This window comes from Pleurodeles waltl, chromosome 6 (genome assembly GCF_031143425.1).
Source record: "Pleurodeles waltl isolate 20211129_DDA chromosome 6, aPleWal1.hap1.20221129, whole genome shotgun sequence".
Classification (NCBI taxonomy): domain Eukaryota; kingdom Metazoa; phylum Chordata; class Amphibia; order Caudata; family Salamandridae; genus Pleurodeles; species Pleurodeles waltl.
The window spans coordinates 339,356,021-339,372,512 of record NC_090445.1 but is presented as its reverse complement, the minus strand read 5'-3'; positions in this window follow the sequence as shown (position 1 = coordinate 339,372,512).

The following is a 16,492-nucleotide window of genomic DNA, read 5'->3' as shown; positions in this document are numbered from 1 at the left end:
ATGACACTCCAAAACTCAGGTGCTTGTATCTTCTTAGGCCAAGGTGTGTCAAAAACGTGGTGATATACCTGCTTTCCTCCGCTAGTTTAAGTTGGTGGTATCCCGCGTTTAAGTCTAATTTGGAAAACCACTTGGATCCGTTTAAATCCGCTATGATGTCGTCTGTGGTTGGTGTGATGTGTCTTTCTCGCTTTATGGCCTGGTTGGGCAACCTCATGTCACTGCAGAGGCGGATTTTTCCTGGTTGCTTCGGCTTCTCCGCGATGACCATGGGTGATACCCAGGGAGTGGGGCCAGATACTCTTTCAATGACTCCCTGCTCTTCGAGACTGGCCAGCTCTCGCTCTAATAGCAGCCTTAAGTGAAACAGTATTCGCCGGTGCCGTAGCACGACCGGCTTCACAGCCTTGCCGATGTGTAGCTTGATTGGGGGAGCTTTTAGGCAGCCAAGGCCTGTGAACAGTTCTGGGAATTCTTCTAGCAGCTCGTCGATTTGGCAAGACCTTATACTTTTTGCGAACATCACCAGACCTAGCTCCTCAGCCGCTTGACTGCCAAGCAGCGTGTCTGCCTCCTTGTCGACTACATGGAACGTGGTGTTTATCATTTTCCCTTCCACCTGCACTGTCGCTGCCATGCGTCCCTTTAGCGGTAAAGGCGTGCGACACCCGTAGGTAAATATTTTGGTGTTGGAGGGGGTCAATGTTGGGCACGGCTGGAGGCGGCGATATTGTTGTACTCCCATCACATTTACTGAGGCTCCAGTGTCTATGAGGGTCTTGACAGGCGACCCTGTTATTTCAATCATACAGGTGGACTGAGGCTGCCGGTGCCTCTTTAGGTCATTGGTGAATGATATTAGAAACACTTCTTCCTCTACGTCTTCTCCTTGGGAGGAGTCCTCTATGGTATGACCTGACGATGCGTTCATTGCCCCCCGTGTCACATGGTCATCTAAGGATAGCTGCTTTACCGCTCTGGTGGGTGGGCGCCTCCCTCTTGTTCCTCTTCCTCTCACTCCTCCTTTACAGATGGCTGCGAAGTGATTCAATTTTCCGCAGTTGGAGCATGTCCTCCCTTGTGCCGGACAGTCTCATGGGCTATGTTCGTCTCTCCCGCAGTATTCACACTTTCCCTCTGGCTTGGCAGGGGCATACGATCTAGTTTTCCTCCTCGTTTGTGACAATTGGATAGCATCGGCACGTTCTACCTTGACCACCAGGGTCTTCTCTGGCATGTGAGACATTGCCATGTCCATTTCAGCTGCTCTAGCAGCCGACAGATCATGGGGTCGCGCCATGACTAATATTTTGTCCAGAGTGATGTTTGGTTGTCTCAATATTAGTCCTCTAGTCTCTTGTTTCTGCATCCCTGTATAATTTGTGCCCGTACCTCTTTCTGTTGATCATCGTTGGTGCAGTACTTGCTAGTTCCCGGAGGCGGGCATAGAATTGGTCAATGGTCTCTCCTTCTCTCTGTCTTGCCTGTCATAGCTTGAATCTTTCAAAATCCAGGTACAGCTGCGGATCGAAATGTGCATTCAAGGCTCTCACCGCCACGTTGTAGTCATCATGGGCACCTGTATTTGGTACGTGTCTGAACAGTTTGTATATTTTATCACCCACAAAATGGAGGAGCAATGACCTCTTGACCTCCCCATCCTTCTCACGGGTAGCCACAAAGTAGTTCTCCAGGCACCCGAACCATATCTTCCATCTCTGTGATGCTGTGGCGGGATCCGCAAACTTGCTGAATGTTGGTAGCACGCCTGTCATGGTGTGCTGTGGTAGTTGATGGACGGCTGGCACTGGTTCATCCGCCATAACGATGGTGTTATCCGTGCTCGTTGGCTCTGGCTCACCACTCCCAGTCTGCTATGTCACGGTGCACCCCTTCCGCACTCACGTCCTGGTCTGTTGCGACCTGTTTGCGTGTCCTGTTGGTGCAAAATGACTTTCAGGCATGCAGGAGTCAGGTGTTTGTTTTATTTCCCCCTCCTGGGTGTGTTGTCAGTGTGTCACGCTGTGGTGGAGCTCACTGTGTTGTCTGCATCTTCCTGGCCGTCCAGCTGGCCGACAGACACACCCTCGGGGGCTCCAAAACACCGGCGATGTTATCTGTGTGTTAGAGACCACCCTCGTCGCCAGTGTAACACTCTGCGCTTCATTGGCCTCGCGCCACGTGCTGCAATTAAATACACGGACACAATGTGCATTCGCAGTGGAGCCGCCGGTCAAACTGAAAACTCCTGCGTTCCTCTTTATTTTATTAACTCCGCCTTCACCTGGAACCTCTCTCCCTACTTCTGGGTTACTGCTCCTTGATCGGTCTCCCAGCAACTAGACCGTCACGGAACATTACACTTCTCCCTATGCCAGGGGTTGTGACAGACCCAGGGAACAGAGTGTAACCATATGCAGCAGAGAGGCGTGAGCATAAGCCCCCAATTTCAGCAGGAAGAACCCCTCCAAGCTGGAGGCTAAGCATGTGACACACTACAAATACACGCATGCAACTTTCATAGCCCAGAAAACGAGCAGCTAGGACCTCTGTTTACAAAATTGTAAAATGTAATGTGGTTTGTGTTTTGTGCCCTTAAGATGTACCTGCTTTCTAAAATCTCATATGATTATACATAGTGCACATATCCCATAGCCACGCGCGTACGCACGCACACACACACACATTATAAATAAATACATGCAATAGAAAAGTCTACAAATGAATGACAGAGACTACACAAGTTTTGTTTGAAGAAAGTTATGTTGTAGGTTGATAAGGAAATGGGTTAACTCACAAGGGATCCAAGGGTAGCCAGTGACAATATGATCTAAGCTGGCTGCCAGCCTGATTAACCAATACGGACCATAAATACACAAAATCTGGTGCCTAACTTTTGGAGGTTCACTCCACATCTGGACTCCATGGTCCAGGAAAATAACTCACACCCAGAGGTGGAGCATTACCAGGCAATCCCCTAGTTGCTCAGACTTACAACTTTCCTGCGGTAACACCAGGGCACTGATGATTTCTTCCTAGGGCCCTCCTGTAAGGACTTCTGAGGTACTGGCATGAAGCACCCATGCCTTCTTTCTCATGGTTGTTTTTGCACCAAAGTCCTTTGGATCGCCCTACAACTCTGCCAAGCCGCATGGGTGGCAACCACTGATGCTGAGACCCCACCACCATTGCTGTTATCCTTATATGACCTGCATTTATTTCTTGATGGATTCCTCAAGCATCTCATTGCACAATCACCCATCAGCAGCAGATATCCGGATTTATACTATTGTTCATCCCAGCTAGTCTCCATTTTCTTGGTGCCGAATTCAGCTTGGCATGCTCTCTAAATGACCTGTGAAACACTGCGCGCTCATATTCCCATGAACGGGGTAATTCCAATTTGCCATACGTATACATAACAGCCCCGAACTGGGCAACAGCCCTGTCACTACTGTAACAGCTTAAGATCACCATGGGGACCATGTGTGGCATTTAAACTCAAATCCTTACAAACCAAAATACTAAATGGGAAACCAAAGCAGTAGACTATTATGGCTCTGCCTATGATCTATACCACCTTAGCTTTTAGTTTGATATTTATTCTATCCTTTATTTACTTACTTACATATTTATTTATTTTAAGGCATTGCAGTTCTCCCTCTTTACCCATCAGCAAGAACTACTATCACCGATTCTTTAAAATCTACATATATAGGTCTTTAACTCTTTCCAGTGTAACCTTACTCTCATGCTGATGGCTGTTTGGTGTATCGCTCCTCCTCCTCTGACATGCTTTTATTGTTTTTTTTATGAGGGACTATTTTCCATCCCAACCAGACAATGGGACTTCATGCATAACTTCTTTCATCTGCACATGCATCGCGTAGAGAAAGCCAGCGGTAAATGTTTCCGTCAGAACCCAGAATGCAAGACAGCCTGCTGCCTTTGCAAATGCCTGTTTGTTCCAGCTACTCAGCCCCACCTGTTAGATGTGGGTAAGGTGCCACAAGCAGTCCATTCACACAGTCTCGGGCCACAAAAGGAGTTACAATACCTTGTTTGGTTCCTACTGGTGTATTGGATGCATTGGTATTCATACAGCACTCTCCTTCCCCTTAGCGAAGCCAAAGCCCCTGTGCTGTGTGGGACCCATGAGTGTCAAACGTGAGTGATAGTTAGCCACTTGATGTGCCATTTAATTAAATAGGAAAGTGACCCTGCTCCTTTAGGTTTCCCTTCTTAAAAACAACGGTGTTGCATAAACTGATTGCACCCCAAAATTATCTCTTGCCCGCTACCATTGCTCCACTGCGAAGGCCCGTGTTTAATTAAGGCTAGCGAGCACATACATTGTTACTATACTAATGCTCAGATTGTAATGACATCTCAGAAGGTTATGCGATCAACGCAGAAGAGATATGAGGTGTGCTGAAAATCCCTCGCCCCATTCTGATAAACAATCACGGTGTGAACACTTCCCTAGGCGGTAGCATAGTGTTCTGCCTGCAACAGCAGCACAGATCACCCCAACTAGAGCTTGTTTATGCCCTCCAAGTGACTCACAGAAATTGTTCATATCTGTTCAGTGCCAGGATACCCTCGCCCGTGGTAGTGCGCTCCTCAAATACACCTAGGATAAATAACTGAAGTGCCTGACGTGAGCTCAGTGAGAACATTTGTATTAAACAGCTACTTCATTTAAGCAGCTGCCCCTCTGTGGCCTGAGTGTAATTTCATATTGGAGAGGCTACTTCTCAGGAAGTACCCTAGTTAAGTCGCTGCCCCTTATGTGTCTTCAATTAATCAAAGAAATCAATCAGGAAGCAATAGCCACGGAAGCTTTAGTAGCCCTTCAATATGACCGCCAACAAATTTCTAGGTCATAATTGTGCCTGCTGTATCTTTTTTTTTTTTTATTGCCGAGCCCCTGTACACCAGAATCATCATTTAAACGTAACTGTACATTGCTTGATATTGTTATGAAGGTGTGTTCAGCATTAGCAGGTTTAGCTGCATTAGCATCTAGCACATAATGTAGTGATACGCCAGACAGGTTTAAACGTTCAGAAGTGTCATGGGTGTATTTACGTGAACAGGCTATTGCTTGTGCTCACCCAATTCCATTATTTTTACTCACTTATTAACCACTTATTTTTTTCAAAGGTCCTCCTTGTGACGGATTTCAAACCTCTGTTCACATTGCCCATGAATACTGGACTCCTAACTATTTACTATTCTATGTGCAGGATTTTGCTTTGTATCTCATGTTTCCCCAGCAATTTAAAGGCTAAAGTCAGGGCTAGGTCTGCCCACCATATGCACTAGCAATCAAAATGGGACCCAATGAGAGTGACTCTTTTGGAATGGACACAGGGCTGGCACTGTAAAGCAGCCCATCATGCAGTTCAAAGCAAGTGACTGGCAGAGAAAGTGGCATTAAGCGGCAGGTGAATGCTTGCAATAGGCTGAAGCAAGATGCGAGCAATGAGTCTCAAGCATAACTTTATTTGACTGAGTCCCAAGTTAAAAACCTACAATGCCGTAAGATCAAGTGCTGAAAGACTGCACCTCTTACCTAAGAAAGGGGGGATATTGGTCTGTGCCAGGTAATATCAGTGTAGTGCTCAAATTAAAATAAAATAAGAGGCAAGGCACCTCCCTATGCCCTCTGAGCCTGGAATCATCAAGGACACAAACAAGTGCTACTCAAAGCCGGACCTCCCTAACCTCGTGCATGGATCTACATAATTGCTGGAAATCTGGGTATGTTTAGCAAATATAACATGGGGGGCCTTACCACCCCAGTTCAACCTTCTAGTTTGAACTGAGATTAATATTATTAAGATTAACATTACATTTATTGCATGCATTTGCCACCTTAGACATGCATTTTTCAGACTAAAAGTGAATGATCCTGCTGGCCTCAGAAGATGCACTGCCCTCCAACAACTATTGGCAGTCCAATACCTCATGAACCATATTACACCCCACCTGCTTCTGCTCAAGCAGGTGATAGCAGTCAATGTCAACAACCCCTTTCCCTTAAAAGCATGCTATTTTACTCCCACTGGCATGTCCTACACTTGGTGCCACAAAGTGATCAGAACATTACCAGCGCTGCCTGAATACGAAATGAGAGTTATAAATATTGTGTTCTGGTGCTTCCATCCTCCAACTTCACAACACAAGTAAGCCCCCTTGAGAGTAAAGTGATGGTGAGGTGTGATGTGGTTACCAATTTAGGGTGACATCACACCTAATGCACACCCTGCCAAGGATCCCTTTTCCAACCAACTCTTTCTATCGATAAGAAATGAGTGGCTATTCTCCATCCTAATTATGGATGTGGCCACTTTTTCACCCAATAGCTATGCTTTGATCTGATGGTCTAGCACCATGAGTTTTTTTTTTTTTTTTCGTCTTCTTTTTCTTCTAAAGCATTTCTTAGCCTGTAACCTTTGACATGTGGACAGCACTGAACTCTAACAGAGGTTTTTTTTGGTGCCGATGTACTTTAATTTGTGATTGGCATCATCTTTCGTCACCTATGGATATTAAGAAATGTAGATTATTTTGGTGGTCTGCTGTAATCCAGTGTGTCCTAGCACTGTGAAGTCAAAGACTGTTGTTTTGGCCTTAACCTGCCTGCTCATGTGCTGTGTTGAATTACAGGAGGGTTTCCCTTTTGCTCCTGCCTTAGTGGTAAGTGCTTGCTGTGTATATATTTCTGATAACCTGTTAGAAATCCAGTCTTCTGGTTCCATAGACAATTGTTGTGAAAATAAAACCATACTTCCTGGTTAACTGAGTGGTAATGGGCAAGCTGACAAGTAAAGTCTAGATCCACGGGCCTAGGGCCTTCGCCCATTCAGACCTGGCTACCTTGAATGCCTACTGCTGAACGGGAGGGTATTTGACAAAATATAGAGTTGTAAAGAGCGGAAGACAGAAATATCAGGGGAAAAAATTATGATGCAAAAATGTTGTGATGCAGAAACATCATTGTCAAAAATATTGTTTTTTTCAGGTAGGTAATGTTGTTAAGAATATCATTGTAAATATTGTTTTCAATAATATAGTTGTAAAGAATATCGGTTTTTAATTAATGTTTATATATTAATTTCATGTGTTAGTGTTGTTTGCATAATTGGTATTACTTTTTTATTATTTTTCAAATAGAATTTGTAATTTTAAGTGATCTAGAATTTTTGATTTAATTGTTAGTAGTAATTTATAGTGTTGTAGTGGGTTGTTGGGTTTGTAGGAGGATAGAGTAGGAAGTTAATTAAGTAGTAATTAATTAACACTTAATGAATCACTTATTATTACTTCTTGGATTGATTATTAATTGTGTGCATTATGTAATATTGATTTATTTTAGTTATATTTTAGTTGCGGGTTGCTAGGTTTGTAGGAGTATACTGTGGGAAGTTACTTAAATAATAATTAAAAAAAATATTAATGTAAAATTCAATATTTAATTGATTAAAAATTATGTAAATAGTGTAAAAATTATACATTGTAGTTATATGTTAGGTGTGAGCTGCTAGGTTTGTTGGGCTGTAGGGTTGGACATTATTAAGTAATAGTTAACAATTAACCATAAATTGTTAATTAATTGTGCAATTGCTTATCAATTATGTAAATTGTGTTATACCTATTTTCATTATATTTTAGGTGTGGGTTGCTAGGTTTTAGGGGTATAGGGTGGAAAGTAAAATAATAATTAATTAAGCATTATTTTTTATTTGAAAATTAGTTATTAAAATGTTTTTGAATTTTTGTTAATTTGATACTTATTCTTTTAATTTGTATACATATTTTATGTTACGTAATAATGTTTATATTCAGAATTATATCTGTTTTCTAAATTAATAGGGCTATTCAAGTATGTAGTGTGTTCGAACTGAAGTAATTTACTTACTGTTTATCACACTAGAGTAGGAATAGTAAATTGTACCCCTCCAAAGTCCAACGTTTTCCCTACTGTTGCGCAGACTGGAGCGGCAAGCCTCCTAAGTACAACGCTTTTCCTACTGTTGCACAGACTGGAGTGGGAATAGTAAATGTAACCCCTCCTAAGTTGAATGCTTTCCCTTCTATTGCACAGACTGGAGTGGGAATAGTAAATGTTACCCCTCTATAGTTCAACATTTTTCCTACTGTTCCACAGACTGGAGCAGGAATTCTAAATCTTACCCTTCCGAAGTCCAATGCTTTCCCTACTGTTGAACAGACTAGAGTGGGAATCATACGTTTAACCCCTGCTAAGATCACGCTTTCCCTATTGTTGAACAGATTGGAGTTGGAATTGTAAATATCACCCCTCTGAAGTCCAACACTTTCCCTACTGTTGCACAGACTGGAGTGAGAATAGTAAATTTAACCTGTCTGAAGTCAAACGCTTTCCCTGCTGTTGCTTAGACTGGAGTGGGTATAGTAAATTTAAGCCCTGCAAAGTCCAATTCTTTTCCTACTGTTGTACACACTGGAGTGTGAATAGTAAATTCAACCCATCGCAAGTCCAACATTGTCCTTACTATTGCGCTGTTTGGAGTGGTAAAAGTATATTTAACCCTTCTGAAGTCCTTCAATTTCTCTACTGTTGCATAAATTGGAGTGGGAATAGTGTATATTTTATTCCCAAATACCAATACATTTACTTACATTGATTAAATATATATATTTTAAATATTTGTTTACAATTTAAATTTCATGATATTTATTTATGTTTGTATTTGTTTTTAAATTGAAATACTTTTTTTGTAAATTCGTTTTTTTAAATAATATATTTTTCATTTGTTTTGTAATGTATTTAAGTTTTTGCAATTGAATTGTTAATATTGTTTCTGTTTTTATGTTAAATAGATAGATAGATAGATAGATAGATAATCTTCTTTTTATGGAAAAAATGTAAAGAACTAAACAAAAAATATAATGTAAAATATATATTTTAATGATTGTGTTACAATGTATATGTGTATATATAAACATATACATTTATATGCATTATTGTTTATGTAAGTAAATGTTTATATTTAGTATTAAATATCAATGAAATGTATTTAATTTACATTAAATCAGTGGTACATATTAAAATATTTAAGATTTACTACTTTGAACTATATATATATATAGAAACAATATATGTATTTGTTTTAACAATATTAGTGTGAAACAATATTTTTAATTATTTTGAGGATAAGAAAGCAGGATTTTTATAAACAATATTTTTTTACATGATATTTCTGTTACATGACATTGTTGATTCTGATATTATAACAGTGATCCAAAGGGATGTGCTCTGTTTACTAATCGGTGTTGTATTCATCCCGTGCACACCTGCCCTAGTATTACCAGTGAATGAACTCTTATCTACATTTAGGTGTTATGTTCTTGATATGATCTGGAGCTGCCTGTCACCAATCGGTGACTGCAGACGGTGGAGTAAACAAGGGTGTGAGTGTTTTGTTTGTTAGCTAATTTGTGTATGATCTATTTAAATAGATACAAATGTGTGCTGCTTTTTATACTGATGAGAGTTTATTCAATTTGTACTATGAAGTAACATTGAGAAATTTGATGGCAAGCGCTTCCTATTTGCAGCCGCAAGATAACAGCTTAGCGTACAATCTAACTGCTGGAGGTTGGATATGCCGTGGCATGTTAGCAAGTCAAGAACTTTTATTACCCCAGTATGATCCTCCAAGGCTAATCTGAGACCTGCAGTGGCTACCCACTCCACAATCACGCCAGGAATAGAGGTGAGGGGGCTCCCCAGTGAATGTATCACATTAGCCCTACCAATCATAGACTGCAAAGCTTATTTGAGATGCCCGATAACCTAGTGAGAACAGGCCAGTCCGGGCTGGAAGGGGCCTGCAGGGTTCAACAGGGAGCTATAAATCCAGGTGTGCTGCAATGGATTCACCTCCTAAACTTGAATCCGAAGTCACGGTGGAACCGCAAAATTAATGGGGCCTAAAAACCAAGGAAGTGACGCCATTTACTATTAACTTTGCTTGAGTTCATTATTTAATTGTAAGAGACTGTGATGTTGGTACCATCTACAATGGCTGCAAACCCAGTGAAGCTCCTGCTAATGTGCTGGACTAGTACTGTGTAATAGGATAGCGGGTCCACATGGTAGTGGGGTGATAATAACTAACGAATTGCAGGTGGCACTACTCATTAGAAACTCGACAACAGAGGAGCAGAGAGAGGATCGGACGCTGAAAAAAGTGGGACAGATAAAATACATTGAACTTGAAGATAATACCGAGGCGCTGTGGCATGTGCTGTATAAAATTACTAATGCATTATACAGTCACTAGGATGCCAGTCCATCTGAAAGTGGAACATATGCAGTGCCAGCGATGGCCTCGAGCGAGAGGTGACCTATAGGAGCATCCATAAGAAATGGGGGGGGGGTTCACTCAGCATCACTGGGCGTGCCCTCCCGAGTCACTGTCCTTTGTGTAAAGTCGAGCCATTTTTTCGTTGTTGGTGAGTAAAACGAGCTAGCATGAAGTCCTTTTAGTGTTCAGAGGTCAGGCCCTGTCTGTACCTCAACCTCTGTATACAAACATGCCGCCCCTCCGCCATCAATCACTGCTTAGGTCCTCATTGTGGTGCCAATTTGATGGTGAAGGGAGGGGGTTGTTGCCGAATGGCGGCAGGTAGTGAAAGGAAATACTGAAGAACTTTCAAAAACAGCATCTCGGATATGTAAAAAGTGATATATAAGCACTAAAAACGGAATCACCTGAACATTAATGCAGACAACCCAGAGCGCCCCTCGGAGGGTTGGCATCCTGGTGGCGGGCCCAGTTCCCCCATGGCAAAGGCAGGTCCTGTGATTTAAGCCTTCTCCTGGTTGTGATCTTTAAATATGTATCAACACCAGCGGTGAGTGGCCGATAACAGATCTGTTTGGAGAACGCATGTTGATTTCATTATGTCATTCTGGGCCCCACATAGTGCCGCACATCAGCCAGCAGGTGGGTGTACAAGGCTAAAGTCTCTTAAAACCATATGCAGAGGATCAGACGGTATCAGGGGCAGAGTCGGACTCTGTATTCCCGTGTGTTTGTTGTATGCAGTTTCCCATTGTACTTTCTACGTCACATCCCGTGCTTTACCTGCCTCTTTCATGCCTGCTCAGACACACTAGATATGCATCTTTCCGTACGATGTTGAATCTTTTGGCAAGTATAATAGCTTGTTTCTTTGTACAAAAACCTGCATTCATATAGTACTTCCTGTCAGAGGTTTTGCTGGTTGTTTGTGATTAAGTGGCACCGAATTTAACAGTGTTCAGGTCATCAGTCTTGGGACGATAAAAGGCTACATCGGTCCTGCTGGATGTTGTACTTGTGGCACGCGGGTTGGAAGAGTGTCAGCAGCGAGGGCTTAGTTCACTGAGCAACTGTACCAGCTGCACGGTTTTAAAAGAAATGCGAAGGCACACAGCTTAATCTGTGGGAAGATTCAAATGAAATATCTAGCAAGTAATACTCGAAGCACTTTACTTAAATGCACCACTGTGCAAATGCAGACCGATTAATGGTGCTGTCACACCATGCAATGTCTGTCTAGTGAAATGTCGCTTCTTCTATGAAATGCAATCATTCATGCCGTGGAGTGGAGCACAATATTCTGTAATCTTTGTTAGGCGTCTGCATTGCCGGTTACTGCTTCATTTTTCACAACCCACCCGAACTCCGTCGGTTCTAATCTCTGCCACTTGTTCTTTAAGGCATTTCCGCTTAAAAGGCTCGAAAACAAATTCAAATTTTCCCCTTCATGCTGGTGTGAACGTGGGATAAACAGGAGCCCCTGATGTCGTCCAGGCATCTCCAGTGCTTCCTCGGCTAGGAATTCTGAATAAAGAGCAGGGCATCCTGCACAAGACCAACACCAAAAGATGCCACCCTACTCCGTGCCAAGATCCTTTCCTTTCCTTTATGTAAAGTAGCGAAAAATACAACTCAAATGTATCTTAAACTAGCCGGGGTCTCCATTGCTATGTTACACTGCTGCAGCACAATCTAAACTTGTCTATGCCCTTCAAGCCTGTGGGTATGGATGGTATGAATCTGGCTTAAATGTGCAGAAGCAGAAAGTAAGGGCCTCCACAGAGAGGGAGCAAGAGGACTCCGTACACGCCCCATAGTTAGCACCTGGGGTGCCATCCTGGAAGATATGAAGACATAATTCTGCACAGATGCTATGGACTAGCGTTTTCCTACCCTGTGTTTAACCCCTGCCACCACTGTACCTCCCTACAACAACTGGCTGTGTCCAAACTGGAATGGCATAGCAAGCACAAAAACTGATGGATTAAACCCAGATCTGTGACTGGGGGTGAATGCTTGATTTGCTCTGCATTCCGTCCATCATTTGTTGTTTTTGCATTTGTTTCCCCAAGTAGGAAGGGTATGCCCAGATGTGGGTCCCATGCTTGCTATGCCACCAGATTCAAGCTAGCCTGGCTGATAAAGGGTGATACCCTGAACTCGATCCCAGGATGCTTGTTTCTGGTCCAGGGAAGACCTGGCCTGGCAGTTCGGGCTGGACTGTTCCCATGGGGAATAGGCTGAAGACTGATTTGCATATGGCTGGGTCCAAACTGGAATGGCATGTCAAGCAAAAAAACTGATGGGTTAAACACAGATCTGTGATTGGGGGTGAATGCTTGATTTGCTCTTCATTCCGTCCATCATTTGTTGTTTTTGCATTTGTTGCCCCAAGTGGGAAGGGTATGCCAGGAAGTGGGTCCCATGCTTGCTATGCCACCAGATGCAAGCTAGCCTGGCTGATGAAGGGTGATCCTCTGAAACTGTACCCAGGATGCTTGTTTCTGGTGCAGGGAAGACCTGACCTGACCTGACCTGGCCTGACAGTTCGGGCTGGACTATTCCCATGGGGAACAGGGTCAAGACTGATTTGCATCTGGCTGGGTCCAAACTGGAATGGCATGGCAAGCAAAAAAACTGATGGATTAAACCAAGATCTCTTACTAGGGGTGAATGCTTGATTTGATCTGCATTCCGTCCATCATTTGTTGCCCCAAGTGGGAAGGGTATGCCCAGATGTGGGTCACATGCTTGCTATGCCACCAGATTCAAGCTAGCCTGGTTGATGAAGGGTGATACCCTGAAACTGGTCCCAGGATGCTTGTTTCTGGTCCAGGGAAGACCTGGCCTAGCAGTTCGGGCTGGACTGTTCCCATGGAGAACAGAGTCAAGACTGATTTGCATATGGCTGGGTCCAAACTGGAATGGCATGGCAAGCAAAGCAACTACTGATGGATTAAACCCAGATCTGTGACTGGGGGTGAATGCTTGATTTGCTCTGCATACCTTTCACCATTTGTTATTTTTGCTTTTGTTGCCCCAAGTGGGAAGGGTATGCCCAGACGTGGGTTCCGTGCTTGCTATGCCACCAGATTCAAGCTAGCCTGGCTGATGAAGGGTGATACCCTGAAACCAGTCCCAGGATGCTTGTTTCTGGTCCAGGGAAGGCCTGGCTTGGCAGTTCGGGCTGGACTGTTCCCATGGGGAACAGGGTCAAGACTGATTTGCTTATGACTGGGTTCAAACGGGAATGGCATGGCAAGCAAAAAAACTGATGGATTAAACCCAGATCTGTGACTGGGGATGAATGCTTGATTTGCTTTGCCTTCCGTCCATCCTTTGTTGCCCCAAGAGGGAAGGGAATGCCCAGACGTGGGTCCCATGCTTGCTATGCCACCAGATTCAAGCTAGCCTGGCTGATGAAAGGTGATACCTGGAAACTGGTCCCAGGATGCTTGTTTCTGGTTCAGGGAAGACCTGACCTGGCAGTTCGGGCTGGACTGTTCCCATGGAGAGCAGGGGCAAGACTGATTTGCATATGGCTGGTTCCAAACTGGTATGGCATGGGAAGCAAAAAAACTGATTGATTAAACCCATATCTGTGACTGGGGTGAATGCTTGATTTGCTCTGCATTCCGTCCATCATTTGTTGTTTTTGCACTCCTACAACAATGTCATGACCCACCCAGCTTGGAACAACTTCTCACTCACTGCGGTCAGCAGTGCCCGACTAGCTCTACACCAGTAGTGCGGAAAGATCTAAAACACCATATGCGCTCCAACCACTCCACCATTCCCTCCCCAGTGTTCATTCTACCAGTTGACCAAAATGTTTAGATTATGCTCTTATTTTACTGATTTAACAAAGGATCAAGCTGTCATAGACTTGTAACTCAATTTTTGTACTTCTCCTTGGTTCGCAGTCTGGTGTAAGGCCAAAGCAGCTTAAACTGATGTTAGAGAAGAGCTCCTTTGTATCCTGAATGAAGACAACGTAGCCACCAACCAAGCCACCCTCATACTCCTGGACCTCTCAGTGCATATGATACGGTGAACCCATCATTTCTTTTCAGAAGAAATGACCCGCAACATCTTCAAAACCATCTTCAATAGAAGCTGCATCACTTATAAAGCCACTGCAACCAGTAACCCTGTGTATCCTGGAGGTAAGCTCCCCATCTCTGGTGGCATTAGGCACACCAGCAACCAGGACACCATGACACTGCAGACTAAGAAGAGTAGAAAATACAAACAAGGCAGCTGTCTTTTTCAATCTGCGCAACTAATATCTAGTACAATATCTCTGTATCCATCAGGGCTGCCCACAAGCTGCTCCAGTTTAGGGAAGGATTAAAGATGTACCTCTTTAAAGACACTACATCAGAATTCATGGTATTTATTAATAAAGTTTTATATGTTGCGCTGACATGACCCATGAGAGGGTATCAGAGCACTTCACAAATGCTCAGAAGGAAGAATCAAAGAGGATTAAACAACATAATCAATTTTGGTACAGAGTGTAATAGCACACAAATTGAGGAGAGATAGCTCCACAGGACAAAGCCGATAAGTCGTTAGACTCAATCAAACATGCAAATAATAATCATGGGTGTAGGCAATGTGTCATATTGTGAGAACTAGAGCAGAAATGTGTTCATAAATAGTACTTCTCTATTGAATAAAGAAGCTGAGGGGATCATTCTAATTGCCGTTGGTAAGGAGCTCCGAATTCTTGGGGCAATGCCCGAGAAGGCTCTATTTCAAACTTTCTTTGTATGGAATTTCTGAGGTTTCAGCAATAGGGTACTGGTGTTTCTAGAGGACCTGCAGCCACCAGTTAGCTCTAGTTTTTGAGCCAGGCACATTGGGGTGTTAAAGTGTAAGGCTTTATGGTTCATACAGACAATTTCTAACTGTATCCTTGCCTCATATGGGAGCCAGTTTAGGGGTTTTATATCTGGGGTGATGTGTTTCTTTCTTTTTGATCCTCAGATGAGCCTTGCAGCAGAGTTAACAGCAGAGGCCCTTAGAGGGGCCAACTTAGATCTGGGACGGCTGTGTAGGGTTTCACTCCCATAGTACAGCCTGGGAATAATTAGGACTTGTACCGCTGCCTTGAAGTGGTCAGAGGGGAGGAAGGGTTTTAATTTCCTTAAGATGTTCATTTGGTGGTTCGCTCCTTTGGTGGCGGTACTGATGTGCTCCTGCATGTTCAGTTTCTTGTCAAGTGTTATTCCCAATGATCTTGTGGAAACAATAATGCATGGTGAGCAGTTAAGCGCAGTTAGATGTTTCATCCATAATTTGATGTTGGGTGAACGTTTGGGTGGGACGATTAAGAGGAATTCAGTTTTAAGGGCATTTAGTTTGAGGTGGTTACTGGTCAGCCAGTTTTGAGTTGTTTGTAGAGTTATGTTGAGGGACTTAATATCTTCAAGCGAGGAGAATTTCAGGTGTAGTTGGGTGTTGTCTGCATACCTGTGACAGTGGGTGTTGGATAGTTTCAGAATTTCCGTTAGATGCTCCATGAATAGGTTAAAGAGAGTGGATGACAGAGTGGACCCCCTAACATGACCGGTGGGGCATTGGACAGGGAATGGTTAACCTTGATTCTTTGAGTTTGGTTGTGGAGAAACGTGGTGAACCAGTTTAGTACGGACCCTGATAGCCCCATCCTACATTCCAGTAATTCAAGGAGGCTGTCATGTGTAACCGTATCATAGGGTGACAATAGGTCGGGGAGGATTGGAAGGCAGCATTTATTCTGATCTTGCATTTTTAGTGCGTCATCCACTATGTGGGTGAGCGCGGATTCAGTTCTGTGGCCTTGACAGAAGCTGGATTGGAACTGGGCTAGAAGTTGGAATTCATTTATGTGGTTGCATAGCTGGACTTGGACACATTTTTCAAGGAGCTTCTTCAAAATTGGGGTTACCTGCCCAGCTTTTAGGCCGTCAGGAATAGTACCTTGAAGTAGTGAGGTGTTTACTATCTTGGTCCAAAGTGGGAGTATAGACAATTTGATCTCACTGAAGAAATTCAATGGTAAAGGGTCGTTGAAGTGGTTTCAGGGATGTTGGAATTTTGAAAATGTCACTTTCATTATAGGTTTTGAACGTGGTCCAAGACGC